A 17787-nucleotide genomic window follows, 5' to 3' on the forward strand; every position below is an offset into this window, starting at 1 on the left:
GCCACTAAGAGGTGAAACCAAAACGAGAGGTGTTATTGAGATTTTTCATAGGCCAGATTTTGAACCATAATGTCTTGTGGTTTACACTAGGAGGTGGAGCCAAGACCAGAGGGTTTTTTTTAATTTTTCATAAGATAGAGTTTATTTTTTCTTAATGACATTCAAATAACATGGAAAAGAGCGACTATTGAATAACTCGTTGTTTACGCTAAGAGGTGTAACCAAGACCAAAAGCATTTTTTACATTTTTCATATGTCAGTTTTTTATTAATGGCATTCTAATACCATGGGAAAGAACGGCTATTGAATACCTAGGGGTTTACTCTAAGAGGTGAAAGCAAGAACAGAGGAGTTATTTTATTGACATTTTTCACAGGCCAACAAACATAGTTAAAACTCGTGTATGACCCCAAAAAGGAATAAACGTCCCGTCGAGAGAGAATAAAAACAAAGACGCAAACAAAGAAAAGCAAACACCCTTTCAGTTATACAACCATATGAAAACAGAGAGATAGGCAAACGGCCGCTCAAACACACAGATACATAGAGAGAGAGAGGGAGAAAGAGAGAGAGATAGGGATAGACAGAGAGAGAGAGAAAAAACACATACAAACACACATAAGCCAATGCACAAACATACATTGACACACAGAGACAAGCAGATACCCAGTCACACACACAGAGATAGAGACACAGAGAGCGAGAGAGAGAGAGAGAATAGAGAAATAGGGAGAGAGTAGAGAAATAGAGAGAGAGAAAAACAAATACAAACACACAGAGTCAGCCACACAAACACAAAGAAATAGAAATAGAGACAAGTAATCACCTAGTCAGATACAAAGGCACAGAGAGAGACAAGCAAAGACACACAAAGACAGACAGAGAGATAAGTAAACAGCCGCTCAGATTTAGAAGCACAGAGAGAGAGTGAGAGACAAAAACACATAAAAAACACAGTGTGAGACACACAAAGACACCCACATAGAAAAAAAACAAGAGCTAAGAGCTCATATGGCACTTGTGACGAGGCAAGAAGAGCTAAGAGCCAAGAGATAATATGGTATGAGCTCTAACAAAATTCTATGAATCAAAAGATTGATTTAAAAAGAAAAATAAGAGGCTTAATGCCGGTCAGGATTTAAAATAAGAGCTCTGAGTCACGATGTCCTTCTAAATATCAAAATTCATTAAGATCCGATCACCCACTCGTAAGTTATAAATACCTAATTTTTACTAATTTTTCCTCTCCCTTTAGCCCCCCAGATGGTCAAATCTGGGAAAACGACTTTATCAAGTCAAATTGTGCAGCTCCCTGAAACGCCTACCAATTTTCATCGTCCTAGCACGTCCAGAAGCACCAAACTCGCCAAATAACTGAACCCCTCCCCCAAATCCCCCAAAGAGAGCGAATCCAGTACGAATCTGTCAATCACGTATCAAGGACATTTGTTTATTCTATCCGCCAAGCTTCATCCCGATTCCTCCACTCCAAGTGTTTTCCCAGAATTCCCCCTCCAACTCCCCCCAATGTCAAAAGATCTGGTCGGGATTTGAAATAAGACCTCTGAGACATGCATTCCTTCTAAAAATCAAATTTTATTAAGATCCGATCATCTATTCGTAAGATAAAAATATCCCAATTTTCACGTTTTCCAAGAATTCCAGTTTCCCCCTCCAACTCCCCCTAATGTCACAGGATCTGGTCGGAATTTAAAACTAGAACTTTAAAGCACAAGATCCTTCTAAATATCAAATTTCATTAAGATCTGGCCACCCTTTCGTAAGTAACAAATACCTCAATTTTCAAAATTACCCCCCCCCCAATACCAACAAAGAGAGCAGATCCGGTCCGGTTATGTCAGTCACGTATCTTAGACAGGTTTCTATTCTTCCCATCCAGTTTCATCCTGATCTCACCGCTTTAAGTATTTTCTAAGATTTCCGGTCCCCACAACTGCCCCCCCCCAATTACGCTTGATCCGGTTGAGATTTAAAATAAGAGATCTGAGTTACGAAGTCCTTCTAAATATGAAGTTTCATGAAGATCCGATCACTCCTTCATAAGTTAAAAATACGTCATTTTTTCTTATTTTTCAGAATGAACCCCCCCCCCCGCAATAGAGCGGATCCGTTCCAATTATGTAAATCACGTATGTAAGACTTCTGCTTATTTTTCCCATCAAGTTTCATCCCGATCCCTCCAATCTAAGCGTGTTTCATGATTTTAGGTTCCCCCACCCCAAACTTCCCCCAATGTCACCAATTTCATTGAGATCCGATCACCCGTTTGTAAGATAAAAATACTTCATTTTTTCTAATTTTTCTCAGAATTAACCCCTCCCCCAACTACCCCAAAGAGAGCGGATCCGTTCCGGTTATGTCAATCATGTATCTAGGACTTGTGCCTATTTTTCCCACCAAGTTTAATCCTGATCCCTCTACTCTAAGTGTTTTCCAAGTTTTAGGTTTCCCCCTCCCAACTCCCCCCCAATGTCAACAGATCCGGTCGGGTTTCAAATAAGAGCTCTGAGACACGATATCCTTCTAAATATCAAATTTCATTGAGATCCGATCACCCGTTCGTAAGTTAAAAATACCTCATTTTTTCAAATTTTTCAGAAATACCTCCCCCCCAACTACCCCAAAGAGAGCAGATCCGTTCCGTTTATGTCAATCATGTATCTAGGACTTGTGTTTGTTTTTCCCACCAAGTTTCATCCCGATCCCTCCACTCTAAGTGTTTTCCAAGTTTTAGGTTTCCCCCTCCCAACCCCCAACCCCCCAATGTCACCAGATCCGGTCGGGATTTAAAGTAAGAGCTCTAAGACACGATATCCTTCTAAACATCAAATTTCATTGAGGTCCGATCACCCGTTCGTAAGTTAAAAATACCTCATTTTTTATAATTTTTCAGAATTACCCCCCCCCCCAACTATTCCAAAGAGAGTGGATCCATTCTGATTATGTCAATCATGTATCTGGGACTTGTGCTTATTTTTCCCATCAAGTTTCATCCCGATCCCTCCACTCTAAGTGTTTTCCAAGATTTTAGGTCTCCCCTCTCCAACTCCCCCCAATGTCATCAGATCCGGTCGGGATTTCAAATAAGAGCTCTGAGACACAATATCATTCAAAACATTTTGAATGATATGTGGGTGATGGGATCAAATTTCATTAAGATCCCATCACCCACTCATAAGTTAAAAATACTTCATTTTTTCCGCCCCAACCGCCCCAACACCCCCCCCCCCCACCCCAGATAGTCAAATCGTGAAAACGACTATTTCTAATTTAATCTGGTCCAATCCCTGATACGCTTGCCAAACTTCATCGTCCTAGCTTACCTGGAAGTGCCTAAAGTAGCAAAACCGGGACCGACAGACAGACCGACAGAATTTGCGATTGCTATATGTCACTTGGTCAATACCAAGGGCCATAAAAACCTGCCCAGAAACACAGAAACAGAGAGATAGACAAGCAAACATCGGCTCAGAAACAGAGGCACCTAGAGAAAAAAAAATAAATAACAAACAAAAAACACAAAAAAAACAAACAACGAAAAATAAAAAGCAGAAATAAAGACAAACAAACAAACGGTCAGACACACAAAAACACAAAGAAAGACACAGAGACAATAAAACTTCCCCTCAGACACACAGGCTAAGAGAGAGAGAGAGAGAGAGAGAGAGAGAGAGAGAGAGAGAGGAGAGAGAGAGAGAGAGAGAGAGAGAGAGAGAGAGAGAGAGAGAGAGAGAGAGAGATAGAGAGAGATAGAGAGAGAGAGAGAGAGAGATAGAGAGAGAGATAGAGAGAGAGATAGAGACAGAGAGAGAGAGAGGGAGAGAAGCAAACACACAATGACAGAATCAGACGAACAAACAGACAAAGACATGCATATACCCACTCAGACACACAGGCACAGAGAGAGAAAGAGACAGACAAACAGCCACAAATACAGATAGGGCCAAAAACTCATAAAAACACACAGTCAGACACGTTAGAAAGGCACAGAGAGAAGCTAACACCCGCCCACACAGAGAGATAAAAATACTTACAAACAAACAAAGTCAGATACACGACCACATAAAGACAGAAACAGAGAAAATCAAACACCCCCACATACTTAAAGGCAAAGAGAGACAAGCAAAAAGCCACTCAGACACATAGGAGAGAGAGAGAGAAAACGCATACAAACACGTTCAGTTAGATACACAAACGCACATAGACAGACAAAAAGACAAACAAACACCTGAACAGACACACAGACATAGATATCGAGAGGGATAAAAACACACAAAACTCAGAAACACATACACCGAAAGACAGATACAGAGACAATCAAACCCCTGTTCAGACATACAAGCACAGAATTAGAGAGAGAGAGAGAGAGAGAGAGAGAGACAAGCAAACAGCAACTCAGTATCATAGACACTGCGAGAGAGACACAAACCATTACAAACATACAGAGTCAGACACACAAAGACAGAAATAGAGACAAGCTAACACCCACTCAGACACATAGACACAGAGAGAGGCAAGCAAACAACCGCTCAGACATACAAGCACAGAGATCGAAATAGACAAAACACATACAGACACAGAGTAAGACACACAAACAAACGGAGAGAGACACAGACAATCAAACCCGTGCTCAGACAAACAGGCACAAAGTGAGAGAGAGAGACAAACAAATAGCCACCCAGACACAACTACAAAGCTAAGAGAGACAAAAATCCATACGAACGCACAGAGTCAGACACACAAACACACAAAGACAGAAATAGGGACAAGCAAGCAGCCGCTCAGACACGATGCCGAACTAAAGTCAACCTGTTGACGGTCTAACATGTTCATTACGCTGGGTTCTTCCAATATAATTGAAAATTTCAATTATAATGGCACATTTTCCTATCATGCATGTCACTCCAAAATGCCGAACTAGAGTCAAGCTGTTGAGGTTCTTTCTGAGGATTCACTGTTCATCACGCTGGGTTGAGCAAATATATTTGAAAATTAGCAAATATATCTGGCCTTAGGCAAGTTGAACCAAGAATTTAGAATTGAAACATGACCCCAATAATTTCGCCTAGAATCAGAGGCGAACAAGCATCTAAAGTCAAAATTTGAGAGAAATAGTCTAATCATTCAACGGCATTCATCATCCTTACTTTAAGCAGTGGGCAAAGGCTAGATGGGATGACTTTCCGACTTCTGGTTTTTATCTACTCCTGGTTTTTGCGACCCGATCCCAAGCGAAACGCTAGTGAAACATGTTAAACTTCTTGGTGTCACAATTTCTAATGATCTAAGTGGGACACACATGTTTCCAACATTGTTAAACAAGCAAATGTTTCAATATCCATTTTTAAACTGCTAAACAAATTTAATTGTCCTAAGATACATTCCCTCCGTGTTTACTTATCCTTTATCCGGCCGTTATTGGAATATGCATGTCCGGTCTGGCATTCGCAACTTTCAAATGAACTTAGTGACAAAATCGAGTCGGTCCAAAAGCGTTCGCTCAGGATCATTTACAAAGAAGGCGAAATTCCATACTCCTTCCTCCTTAAAGCTGCATGCATTACCACCTTAAAAGAAAGGAGGGAAAAATTTGCCTGCTTTTCGCTAAATCAGTCATTTCCAATCCCCGTACTGAGGACTTACTCCCTGATTTTCACAATCCCATTAGACTCCGACTCCCCCGGTCAGCCTCCTTAGCAATCCCAACTTACTCTCCGATCCATGCTGTTACAGAAAGGTTTCGTTGAAGTTTTATACCCTTTATTCTGGAACACCTTAATAATAATTCGTGATTATGTACTTGCCAAATTCCCCTTTTCCTCTATTGCCGTTTTTATTCTTTTTGATTTACTGCAATGTTTTTGTAATTTAATTGTTAAGTTTACTGATTTGCCCTTTATCTTTGATCATTTTGCTTTTTTAATTCCTTTTGTTTTAAGTGTTTGACTTAATGTACTGTTTTAAATTTTTTTTTCTTAGCTTTTACTGACATATAAAGCAAATTCGGCTCTATAGAGCTTGTGATAGTCTTTTGAAAATAAATATTATCTTATCTTATCTCTCTTCTGGTATTTATTAATTAATTAAAAAATTAGCAAAACTTTGGTTTGTGTGTAGCGCATGGTTACTGCTGAGGCAACAGTCCAACCATTCACGTCTATAAGCATCCATGCTTTAAGCGGCGAACATGGGCTAGATGGAATCCCATCTACGCCATCTACTTCCCCGAAACTAAAGTGAAAGTGACAGTTGCATCTATTTAGATAAGTGACAGTTGCATCTATTTAGAATCTACTTAACCCGGACTAAACCCTAGCATACAACAATCAACCCTAGAGACATTGCTATACGATCTTTGCACAATTTTGAACAAAATGGCTATCTTAAAGTTTCGATCAGAAGCATTTGTGGAAAAGACCGTGCGGAGAAGGAGGTAATTGCCCTTCGATCACTTTTGACCCTCAAAAGGGAACTACAACTTTTAGTTTCCAATGAAATAAGCTTCCTCCAAAGTTTAAACGATCATCGTTTTCATAAAAACGTGATGTAATAAAAAATTTTAAAGAAGAGAAAACGAGCATTATTATAGCCAGTGAAATGAAAGGAACCAAACATTAAAACAAATACTAGAATTATTTCAAAATCTTATACGCTCCTGGTGCAAACTTGCAATCCTGGTGCTATCTTAATGCTTAGATTGGATGCATTAGGTAAAAGAGGTATTGGGGGAGAGGTTTAATTTTCCTTTGATCACTTTTGACTCTTGAAAAGGGAAATAGAACTTCAATTAACGTGTTAAAAATGTGGCTAGTCTTCCGGCTTTCAAGACACGGACAAAGAAGTTGCTTTTATCTCGTTGAGTGAATATGATTTGATGCCTGCTCTAGGTTGTCATTCTTTTCAAGGTGTCTCCGCGATATTCTTTCTTAATTTCTTGCTTTCTGAATTCTTCTTGTCTTTTCCTCTTTCTCTTTTTTTCTTTCTTCTTTCATCAATTGAGTTTCTTGCGTACTGAGTAGCTTGGTATGAATGTGGTTTTAATTAGCTGAGAGTAATAACCTTGCTTGCCCTCCCAAGCTTATTGCCTTTCTTGGCAGATGAAAGACGAACAGTGTTTAAGGACCCCTTGGCATAACTTACAACCGTTGCCATCAGGCTCTGGGGTGTTGCATAAATCGAAGGCTTTTTTCTTACATGACTTTCAAACCATTTTGAATAAAATAAGTATTTAAAATTTTCGACTGGATGTATTGTGAAAAAAGAGGGTGTGGGGGATTTTGCCCTCTCAACACATGACTCGTGAAATGGGGAACTAGAACTCAATTTCCAATCAAATCAACCTCCTCCAAAGTTTATGTGACCACTCTTTCCATAAACTCTTATATGCCCCTGAGAAATAACTTACAACTCTTGAGCCCGGGCTCGAGGGGCTGTGACAACTCCAGAGGCATTGTTATATTATACAAAGACTAATTTCAACAAAAAAGTTATTGCCCCCAGGTTCAGGGGGTTGTGTCAACTCAGGTTTTGTTATAAGATCTTTAGTCTCTTATGAACCAATCGGCTATCTAAAAAATTCGATCAGATACATTTGGGAAAAGAAAACGTGGGGCTGTAGTTTCCCTCTGATCATTTTGACTCTTAGAAACGACACTAAAACTTTCAATTTCTAATCATTTAAGTCTTCTCCGAAGTTTTTACGACCTTTGGAGGGTTCAATACTTTATTATTTATTTATTTATTATTATTTTTTCCCAAAAGGCACTTCCTATAGATGAAGTTTATCAATTTTTTCCCGGAGGCACTTTTTATAGAAGGTGTACGACCTTCGGGTTCTACAAAAACCTTAAATTTCCCCGAGGCATATCTTGCCCCCAGGCTCTGGGGGGTTGTGTTAACCCAAAAGATTTCGTTATCTGATCCTTGAGCTTTTTTTAAAAAAAAAGCTATTTCAAAATTTTTTCAAATACATTAGGGGAAAAGGACGGGAGGCAGGTGTGACTAGTTGTCATCTGATTACTTTCGACTCTTAAAAAGAGAATCCACTAGAACTTCCAATGAAATGAGCCCCCTCCGTAGTTTAAACGAGTACTCCTTTCATAGTGCCTCTGGGAAAAAGTAATAAATAAATAAAAAATAAGGTCTTGAAGCCTTATGACCTTTATTAACTTTGCCTCTGATCTTTAAACGAGCAACTGTGTATGTATCTATGCATAATTTTTTTCTTGCAAACGGCTCCATATCTTTTCACCATTTTTAATAAAATTTATTCATGATGTTTTGACGCTGTCATAGATTCGATACGATCACCAAAAAGAATTTAACCAAAGCCATGTCCAATCTCAATCGTTTTTGTGGACCAGAAAACTGTTATTCAGCTGTTTTGATAGATAGATAGATAGATAGATATATCAATCAATCAATCAATTTATTTATAACCCATCTACAAAAAGAGGGCGGAACGCCCTTAAGATGGAGTAATAAGAGAAAAAAAAGGTACAAATAAATACAAATCAACACAATCAAACAATTAAATAAGTAATGCTGACCATGGGTGAGACACTATCGACATAGAAGAACGAAAATCATGAAGCCTTTTATCAATAATAGATGTAGGAGAAACTAGGCGGAATTTGTTCACTAAGTAACTATTTCTAGTCCAAGGAGGGTAACTGAGAAGGAATTTAGCATAACGAAAATATACTCTACGAACAGATAGTTTCTGAGGTTCACTAAAAAACTGCCAAACCGGACAAAGAGAAAGGAGATGAGGTACAACTAGGCTATTATAAATTTTCGCAAGATTTAATTTATCAATGTGTTTAATATTAGATGCAATTGAAGCATAAGTAATTCTCAGTTTTTTCTTCAAAACTTCAAGGGATAAATTCACAGTTTCTTTCATATTTTTTCCAATAGACATTCCAAGGTAAACTAATTTTTGAGAAAGGGGGACATGAACATTAGCTAAAGATAAAAAAATAGGGCCATTTGTCTCTTTAAAATTGAAAGCTACAACAGCAGTTTTATCAACATTGAAAGAAATCCCAATATTTTTATATTCATTATAAAGCTGATTAAACGCGTTTTCACATCCACTAAAAGTACGGCTTAGATTCAAAACGTCATCTGCAAAAGTTATTAAAGACAAGTTAAATCCACGGTGAATACAACTAAAATTAACAGAATTTTGGGCATTTAAAACAGAGCTATTAAATAAAGAAGGTGAGGTAAGGCCACCTTGACGGACTCCTTTCAAAATATCAAAAAGGGAAGATTCCCCCTTTAACTTCGACTTAGGTGATGGTACATATACAGAAGGCACTTCACTATACAAAAATTTACCCCTCTTTTATACGCTTCAAATAAAACTTGGGAAAAAATACAAGAGTCGAAAGCACGAGCAACATCTAAAGCACAAAGGATAATATGGGATCTACTTCTTTCTGCATCGGCAAGAACATTCATTAAAGCAAAAAGGGCATGCTCCCGGCTAATACCTTTTTGGTAACCAAACTGGTGGGGTGGGACATAACATTTAGAAACAATTTCATCCAAAATAACTGACTCAAACAATTTAAAAATAGTACAAGAAACTGTTATAGGTCGGAACAAATCACACGAAGTAAAATCCTTTTTGCCTTTTTTGGGATAGGGGTTATTTGACCAACTGTAAATTGATAAGGAACAACTCCGTTTTCAATAGACATTTGAAAAAGTAGAGATAAATGATTAAAAAGAAGAGCACTAGCATAATCAAAATGTCTGGCAGTAATTCCATCAACTCCCGCGGAATTTCTCTTCTTTAGTTTTTGACAATAGAACGATACATCACTTGGCTTAATTATAAATGTCGAAGGTTCGTGTTTCTTCACACAAGCACTTAATTCTTTTTCAAATTTTTACTCAAGAGCAGGATCGGGAGAAGAAAACTCATGCTTATAATAATTTATCCACTCAGGCTCAGGAATATTATTTGCACTAATGTGTTCACAAGGGCGTTCAAATTTTTTCCAGAGCTTCGAAGGGTTCTCTGCAATTTTATGAGCGTTTTTCTCAATAAGATCAACCTTATGTTTTCTTAACACTTTAGCAAAAAAACGTTTAGAACGTAGCCGCAGACCATTTATAGTCCCAGACTTAGGCCTGCCGCAATCCCTCCAAATATTCAGCCAAATTTTAGAAGACTCGCACGCAGAAATAAGGGAAGGGTTTTTAGACCAACCCTGAACTTGAAAGCTTTTCCTAATACGCTTGCACGGGACAGCTGAAGCTTCAGCACACTTTAATGCATGGTTAATTTCAGCTAGATAGGTGGTAAGTCCAATGGCTATTTCTTTTTCACTAAGGCCAGAGCACGTGCACAACAAATGAAAGGGCACTTTTATTTTATTTAATATTCTGTCACATTCAAAACGAAACATCTCGCGGTTAACTTCTTTCCAGTCTTTTATATAAAACCACTTTTTATCCGGCTGTTTAGGGGCATGAAATGAAGCATTTATTTTCAACTTTATTGGAAGGTGATCCGAATAAAAGCCATCGCAAATTACCTCGACAGTTTCCCAGGGGAAAGATGCAATAAAATGATCAAGGTTAGAAGTCGCTGACAGGACACCAATAAACGTGAAAGTTTCTGTTTTGCCAGCAACTGAGTAGGAAGGGGGGAGGGAATTCAGAAGGAGTTGGGTTCTTGGCGATGAACTGTCTGTTAAGTCACAATTAAAGTCTCCTGCAATCAAAACTCGAGCATTTGGACGCTTTGAAACTCCCTTCACAAAACTCGCTAGCTTTTTGCAAGCATTTATGAATTTATTCTCTGATTACAAAGAGCAGTAATTAGTTGTCAGGTAAACGTTTATACAGATTAGGTCCGAAAATTCGGCAGCAATGAAATGGTCATTCGACTCAAGGAGATTGACGGGAAATTGTGAAATAATAGCTAATCCGCCTGAAGGTCGGCCACGGCTCTGATTCATTTTCGCTGGGTGAAATAAGAGATAAGAATTCTGTGAAATGCTGAGTAAATTTTTCCTTTCATGAGACAAAAAATGTTCTTGCAGAAAAATTATTTCATTTATACTTAAAAGTTCAGAGAGGACTAGGCCTTTGTCAACCACTTTGCCATTGATATTCCATGATAAGAGACTTAAGGCTCAAGCCATTATGCTGACTTAACTTTACTTAAAAGTTCTGGGGCGACTGGACATTTGAAGCTGTAACAGGGATGATCCTGTGATTTGCACAATGCACACTTCTTGGGCCTTTGACAAGGAGATGTTTTGGAGCTTGAATGACCATGGTCACCGCAGACTGCGCAAATAGCTTCATTTTTGCAGCTACTGGATATATGTCCGTAAGCTTGACACTTGAAACATCTTAGCGGGAGGGAGAGATACTCAGCCACTTTGATCCTCTCATAATCTATGACTGGGGGATTTTTTATGGCATTCATAAGATCAACTTTGGTTTCAAATTTCAATCGAAACGAGCGGGTGTTGCCAATCTGTCTTGAACTGGCACATTTAGGAATCAGTGCGCAAAGTTCATCGTCATTTATATTGCTGGGAAAAAATTGAGCAATACCGAGGTGAGAGGGGCTCCTGATTGTTGCAGAAAGAGATTTATCACCATTCTGAAAGACCCCGACAAGAATTTCTGCATCAGCCTTACTAGCTGTAACAACTCGCCAATTATCTTTTCTGGGCTGAACTTCGACAATTTTAGAGCACTCTCTGCCACACATTTTTTGCAAAAAGTCTTTCCTCAAATCGGACTTCGTGAGGTCAGAGGGCAAATTCTTGAGTACCACTGCATATGAGGGCTTTGTTTCAGTAACTGTAGGAACAATCGAGGGGGCGAGAGGGTCCTTATTCATGAAATTGTCTAGCTTATTACAAACTTCTGTAACTTTTCTGGTGATTACTGCAGCTATCTCACCAGGACAGATAGGGACTTCGTCAGGTTCAACTATCACAAAGACTGGCAGCTCAACGTTACGTTGCTCACAAAGTTCAAGTACCTTTAACATTTCGTTAATATTGCCTTCGGCACTTTTTTTTAATTGACACTCTATTGGTGTAGTGAGCAGAAGACCACAGTATCTCCTTAGCCTTGATTATATCGTCCTTTGTAAAAAACTCGCATGCTTTACGACTTATCTCGTCACTCTTATTTCCAGCTTTTCGAGCACGATTTAAAAAGTTCAAAATCGCATTCCAAACTAATTTCTCCGACATGGCTATTGCAGATAATATGTCATTGAAATATATTCAAGTTCTTAAGTCCTTGTACGAAAATCTCTTTGCTTAATAAATCACTAAGTCCCAAGGGAATTTGCACTCAAATACCAAAACTATTAATTAGCCAACAAATGAAAATAATCCGATTATGAATGATGTTTCAATAAATGTCTATAGGGGAATCAGACCAGCTTGACTCACTGTATTAATAGGTTATATCCAAAATAAGGTGTTTACCAAGCGAACTCTCAAATAAGACTGGACTCTCAAATATATATATATATATATATATATATATATATATATATATATATATATATATATATATATATATATATATATATATATATATATATATATATATATATATATATATATATATATATATATATATATATATATATATATATAGACACACAATTCTTGCACGTTTAATTGACCGGAAAATTGAATAACAATAATTGATACAAGTTTGGTGGGGAGCATTCAATACTTTGCTCCATGCAAATTAATATGTCCTAAGCACCATTATACAGGATATACATTCACACTATACTGAATATATGCATACCTTTTCAGCCTCTCTAATATATAGAATGAATTCTTGTCTCCATTTCAATTCAGTCTCCATTTTGGCCATGGGTTTAATCCCTCTGAAATAATTGAAAACAAATACAATATCTATTCTATCATGTTCTGCCCTAGGATTCAAAATTTCTATCAAATACATTTGGGGAAAATACGATGAGTGTGTGTTTAGAGGGGGCTATCAGGCCTCCAATCAAAATGTCTATCTTGAAAATAAATACAATACCTATTCTATTGCGTTCTGCCCTTGGATTCAAAATTTATATCAAATACATTTGAGAAAATACATCGAGTGTGTGTGTGGAGGTGGCTATCAGGCCTCCAATCACTTTGATTCTTATTTCTATAAACCTTATATGCCCCCAGGGGGTGACTTACAACCCTTGCCCTGAGGGCTAAGGGGGGCTGCCATCCTCAAAGACAAAATTTCAGGACATTTCAACTACGCTGAACAAAATGTCTATCTCAAATCACTTTCCAATCAATGCAAGGGCACAGGATCAAAATGTTTATCTCTAAATTTTGATTGGATGTGTTAAGGAAAATGAATGGCATGGCGGTGGCGGTAGAAATGGGCCAACTTTCATCGTCCTTACACGTCCAGAAGGAAAAACTCGCCAAAGCACTGGAAATACACCCCAACTCCCTCAAAGCAAGCAGATCTGGTCCAGTTATGTCAATCAAATATCTAGAACTGCTGATTATTCTTCCCATCTAGTTTCATCTAAATCTCTCCACTCTAAGCGTTCTCCAAGATTTCCAGTTTCCAAAATTTCTGTATGTCCCCGGATCTGATTCGCATTGAAAATATACCATCTGAGACATAAGATCTTTCAATATATCAAGTTGCATTAAGATCTGATCACCCATTAGTAAGATAAAGATACCTCAATTTTAACAATTTCCTATCCCTCTAGCCCCACCTCCCCCTTCAGACGGTCGAAACGGGGAAAGGACTGTTATCAAGTCAATTTGTGCTGGTCCCTGACATGCCTACCAATTTTCATTGTCCCAGCACATTCGAAAGCACTAAACTTGCCAAAGCACTGAACCCCCCCCCAACTCCCCCAAAGAGAGCAGATCCGGTCCGGTTATGTCAATCTCATATCTAGTACTTGTGTATATTTTTCTCACCAAGTTTCATCCCAATCTCTCCACTCTAAGCGTTTTCCAAGATTTTTGGTTTCCTCCTCCAACACCCTCAATGTCACAGATCTGGTCGGGATTTCAAATAAGAGCTCTGAAGCATGATATCCTTTGAAACATCATATTTCATTAGGTTATGATCACCCGTTCAGAAGTTAAAATACCTCATTTTTCTAATCTTTCTGAATTAACTGTCCCTCCACACCCCATCCCCCAGATGGTCAAATTGGAGAAGAAATGATTTCTGGTTTAATCTGGACTGGTCTCTGATACGCCTACCAACTTTCATTTTCCTAGCTTATCTGGAAGTCCCCGAAATAGCAAAACCAGGACCAACAGACAAACAAAAATTGTGATTGCTATATGTTACTTGGTAAATACCAAGTGCCATAAAAACTAGTGATATGGCTTAAAATTCTACTCAACTAAAAAACAAAACAAAAATTGCATTTTCAAAACCAAAACCAGAGAGAAAAAGAAAATGATAACTGAAAACTAATGTAAAGTGTTGTTTTGTCAAAATTTCAATAGTTAAAAATCGAAAATAAATATTGATAGAGACCCTGTCAAGTAGGCAAATTTCTAAAACTTAGAAATCAAAAGAAGGTGGGTAATGTTTATGTTAATGAACTTTTCGTGTAGATAAGAAACAAACTTACCTTTGCAGTCCAAATTGCATCCTGAATCCAATTTTAACAGTCATTTTCATTGGAAATGAACTTCACTCCCAACCATATATATATACCAATTCAGGGTATATATTTGCGCATTAGGGGGGGGGGGCTAAAGCTCATTTTTAATGCAAATTAATCTGAGATTTAGATTCACAATGCAATTCTGACTATAGAGGTAAGATTGAACTTTACCCCCACCCCCTAAACTGCAAATATATACCCTGAATTGGTATATATAAGGGTGGTGGTAAAGTTCATTTCTGATGCAAATGCATGTTCAATTTGGATTCAGGATGCAACTCTGAGTATACAGGTACGTTTATTTCTTAGCTACCTGAACAGTCCTTTAACATAAACATTACCAAAGAAGGTTAACATGGAGGCTTGGCAATACCTTCCCACAGTATGTTTTTGGCCCTGAGTTCATTACTGTAAGTTTCGTTTTCCTAACCTAGCCCCTTTCCACAATAATAAAAAGTAGCTCAACTACAATTTAACCATATACTTTAATTAGTTATTCAATATAAACCTATATAGTTGGTTTAATTTTTAATGTAACACATTCTGGGCTGCCTGCTTTCCAAATTCTGTTGTTTTTTCCATATTATATTACTAAAGTATTTAATTTTCATCTTATTTACCTATATGTTATAGACTTCACTTCTTTGGTGTGGTTGCTATAACATGTAAACACATTAATCTTTTAGTCTTAACCCAAATTTATCCTTTAAAACAAAGTCTAAAAACTAGGCCACAGACCAGGAAAAAAGCTACCTTTTGAGGCTTCATTAAAGGCTCAACATAGAATTTGCCACAGAAGCAATTACAGCCTCTGGAAAGAGCATAAAAAAGGCACCAAATCATGTATTCACTTTCCTCCTAGCTAAATTATACAAATAACCAATATAGGCTACATATTTCCTGAGCTGGTCTATGGGTAGACAGGCGTACTAGAGAAAGAGATTATTATGGCCAGGCTATCTATGGGACTAGTAGCAGGGGGGAGGGAAATTTTCAACTGAATTGATTAGTATATTTGGATAAGGCATAAAGAAAAGAATTACATATGCCTAGTGCACATGTCAATTATGTCCTCTTGCATTTATATATACCATGAATTACCAAAATTACAGACACAAGGAGCAGTTGAATTCTGATTCTTTGTAAAAAAAAAAATCCCTGTAAAAAAAAGTACAAATCAAGGCAAACAAGAGGGATTTTTGCTCAGAAGGAGTGTAAGCAAAAAAAAAAGTTCATAAATGTATTTTTTCTCTAATTCAGCTGCAAATGGAGACACAAGAGATGACCTTTTCTTTGTGTTAGCAGAAGACAACATCATCAAGAGAGAAAACAAATTGAAAGCTGAAGTGTAAAAAATGGAACCAAATCCAAAAACCTTCTGTTTATTGGCAAGCTACATGAAGCAAAACAGCGGGTTAATGAGCAAAAAAAATATCTTGTATTTAGATTGTGTTGATTTATTTATTTTTATTTAAGTGACAAATTAGTGCTTTTATTACTGAGCAAAATCAAATTATTTTGGCATATCCCCTTTTTGGCTCTGTGGGATGATTTTTTCTGCTGTTTCAAGCAGGAGTTGTTGGAATTTACTAATTATATCCTCTATGTTTTGAAAAGAATTGAGTTCTCTCTCCACTTCAATATATCCCAGACCTGTTCTGTACTCTTTCCAACTAGCTTTTTTGAATATGAGCCTTGCCAGGTTATCAATTTTTGGACTTTCAATTCTGCCTTCAATATCCACAATTACAGTTAAGTGGTCACTGATGAGGTCACTATTTATTTCTGATGTGACAGCTGTCTTAGTTGCCATTCTACCAGATGCAAAGGCTAAATCAATTGTTGAATATAAAACCCTGTGTGGATTTGCCCTAGTGGATAACCCATATGGAGTTAAAAGAATTATTTCATTTTGTATTTCTAGGATCTTCTCCAATGCATTTCCACTACCATTTTTATTTCCACAACCACACCAAATATCAGAGTGAGCATTAAAATCCCCAACTATTAAACTTTTCTGTTGGTTTTACAGCATTTTTTACTAAATTAAAAACAGTTTCCAAAACCATATTGTTTTCTTCTGGGTTATACATATTGGCTAATATCAGTGCTGGTTTTCTTTATCTATACTCTACACAACAACAATTCTACCTCCTGATTTACTACTGATCCAAAATTCGATACCTGATGGTACTCTGTCTTTTTGATGGCTGTAATCAATCCAACTCTTCTTGATCCTTTCTGATTATGTGGAAATCATTCATTATACACGTATCTCTGCTTGTCAGCCATGTTTCTTGTAGGCAGATAATATCAATTTCTTCATTCTTTACAAAGTTCTCAGTTAAGTCTTTTTTAACTCTTTTGACTGATTGAGTATTGAAAGATATAACTCTTATTTAAAGGCTTATGTTGATTAGCTTTAGAATTTCACTTCATTCAAGTTTCTTATTGAATAATGTTTTCATAAGAGAGCATAACTTCTGGATTCTTTCTTGTAATTTCATGTCTTTCAAGTCAACCACTTCTGGTGCACTTGAAACACTAATCACTAGCTTTGCCAGAATGTCTTTTTGGATTTTGTTTTTTTCATTGATCCCTATGGCCTTTTTCTTATTTAATGCAGCTGCATAGGATCTATATCCTATGGAAGCCAGATTAAAGCCATTTTTTTTTTAGACAATCTTATAACATTTTATTTTGATCTCTCACCCTACACAATCCAAAAGTAAAAGAATGGTTACCCCAACAATTTACACAGCTATACAGTTGGAATTTTTCTTCTTTAGTGTTCCTTTCTTAAGTTAACAATCTTTTGATTGGTGAGGACCTGCACATCTGAGACAAACTGGTTGTGGTGCCCTCTATTGTGCCTTTTATCTCATCTTCAGTGATTTCTTTGGGTATTTTTCTTATTACTCCTTGGCATATGGGTTAAGAATCCTCTGCTTGGACTTCCATTTTACCTATTTTATTAATTGGCAATGCTTTTGCAACAGCAGATTCAGTGGGAAGAAATATTGTGATTCTCTTTTTATCTTTGCTCAGTTCAAATTCAAAGTGCTCAGGCTTTAGGCTTAAAGTGATTTCTCTTT

At 37.3% G+C, this 17787-nt stretch overlaps 2 protein-coding genes across 3 annotated transcripts in view; one reads left to right on the forward strand and one right to left on the reverse strand.

Annotated features, from left to right (window-relative positions):
• LOC136029132 (uncharacterized) overlaps positions 1 to 3635 on the reverse strand; it is an 87088-nt gene extending 83453 nt beyond the window's left edge. Inside the window, exon 1 of the mRNA XM_065707215.1 lies at positions 3345 to 3635. The gene's annotated coding sequence lies outside the window, so the exon portion shown is untranslated. The remainder of the gene's footprint in view (positions 1 to 3344) is intronic.
• Positions 1 to 17787, forward strand: part of LOC136029129 (uncharacterized) — a 337007-nt gene that overhangs the window by 130596 nt on the left and 188624 nt on the right. The window lies entirely within an intron of this gene.

The sequence above is a fragment of the Artemia franciscana genome, chromosome 7 (assembly GCF_032884065.1).
Source record: "Artemia franciscana chromosome 7, ASM3288406v1, whole genome shotgun sequence".
In the NCBI taxonomy this organism is placed as follows: Eukaryota; Metazoa; Arthropoda; class Branchiopoda; order Anostraca; family Artemiidae; genus Artemia; species Artemia franciscana.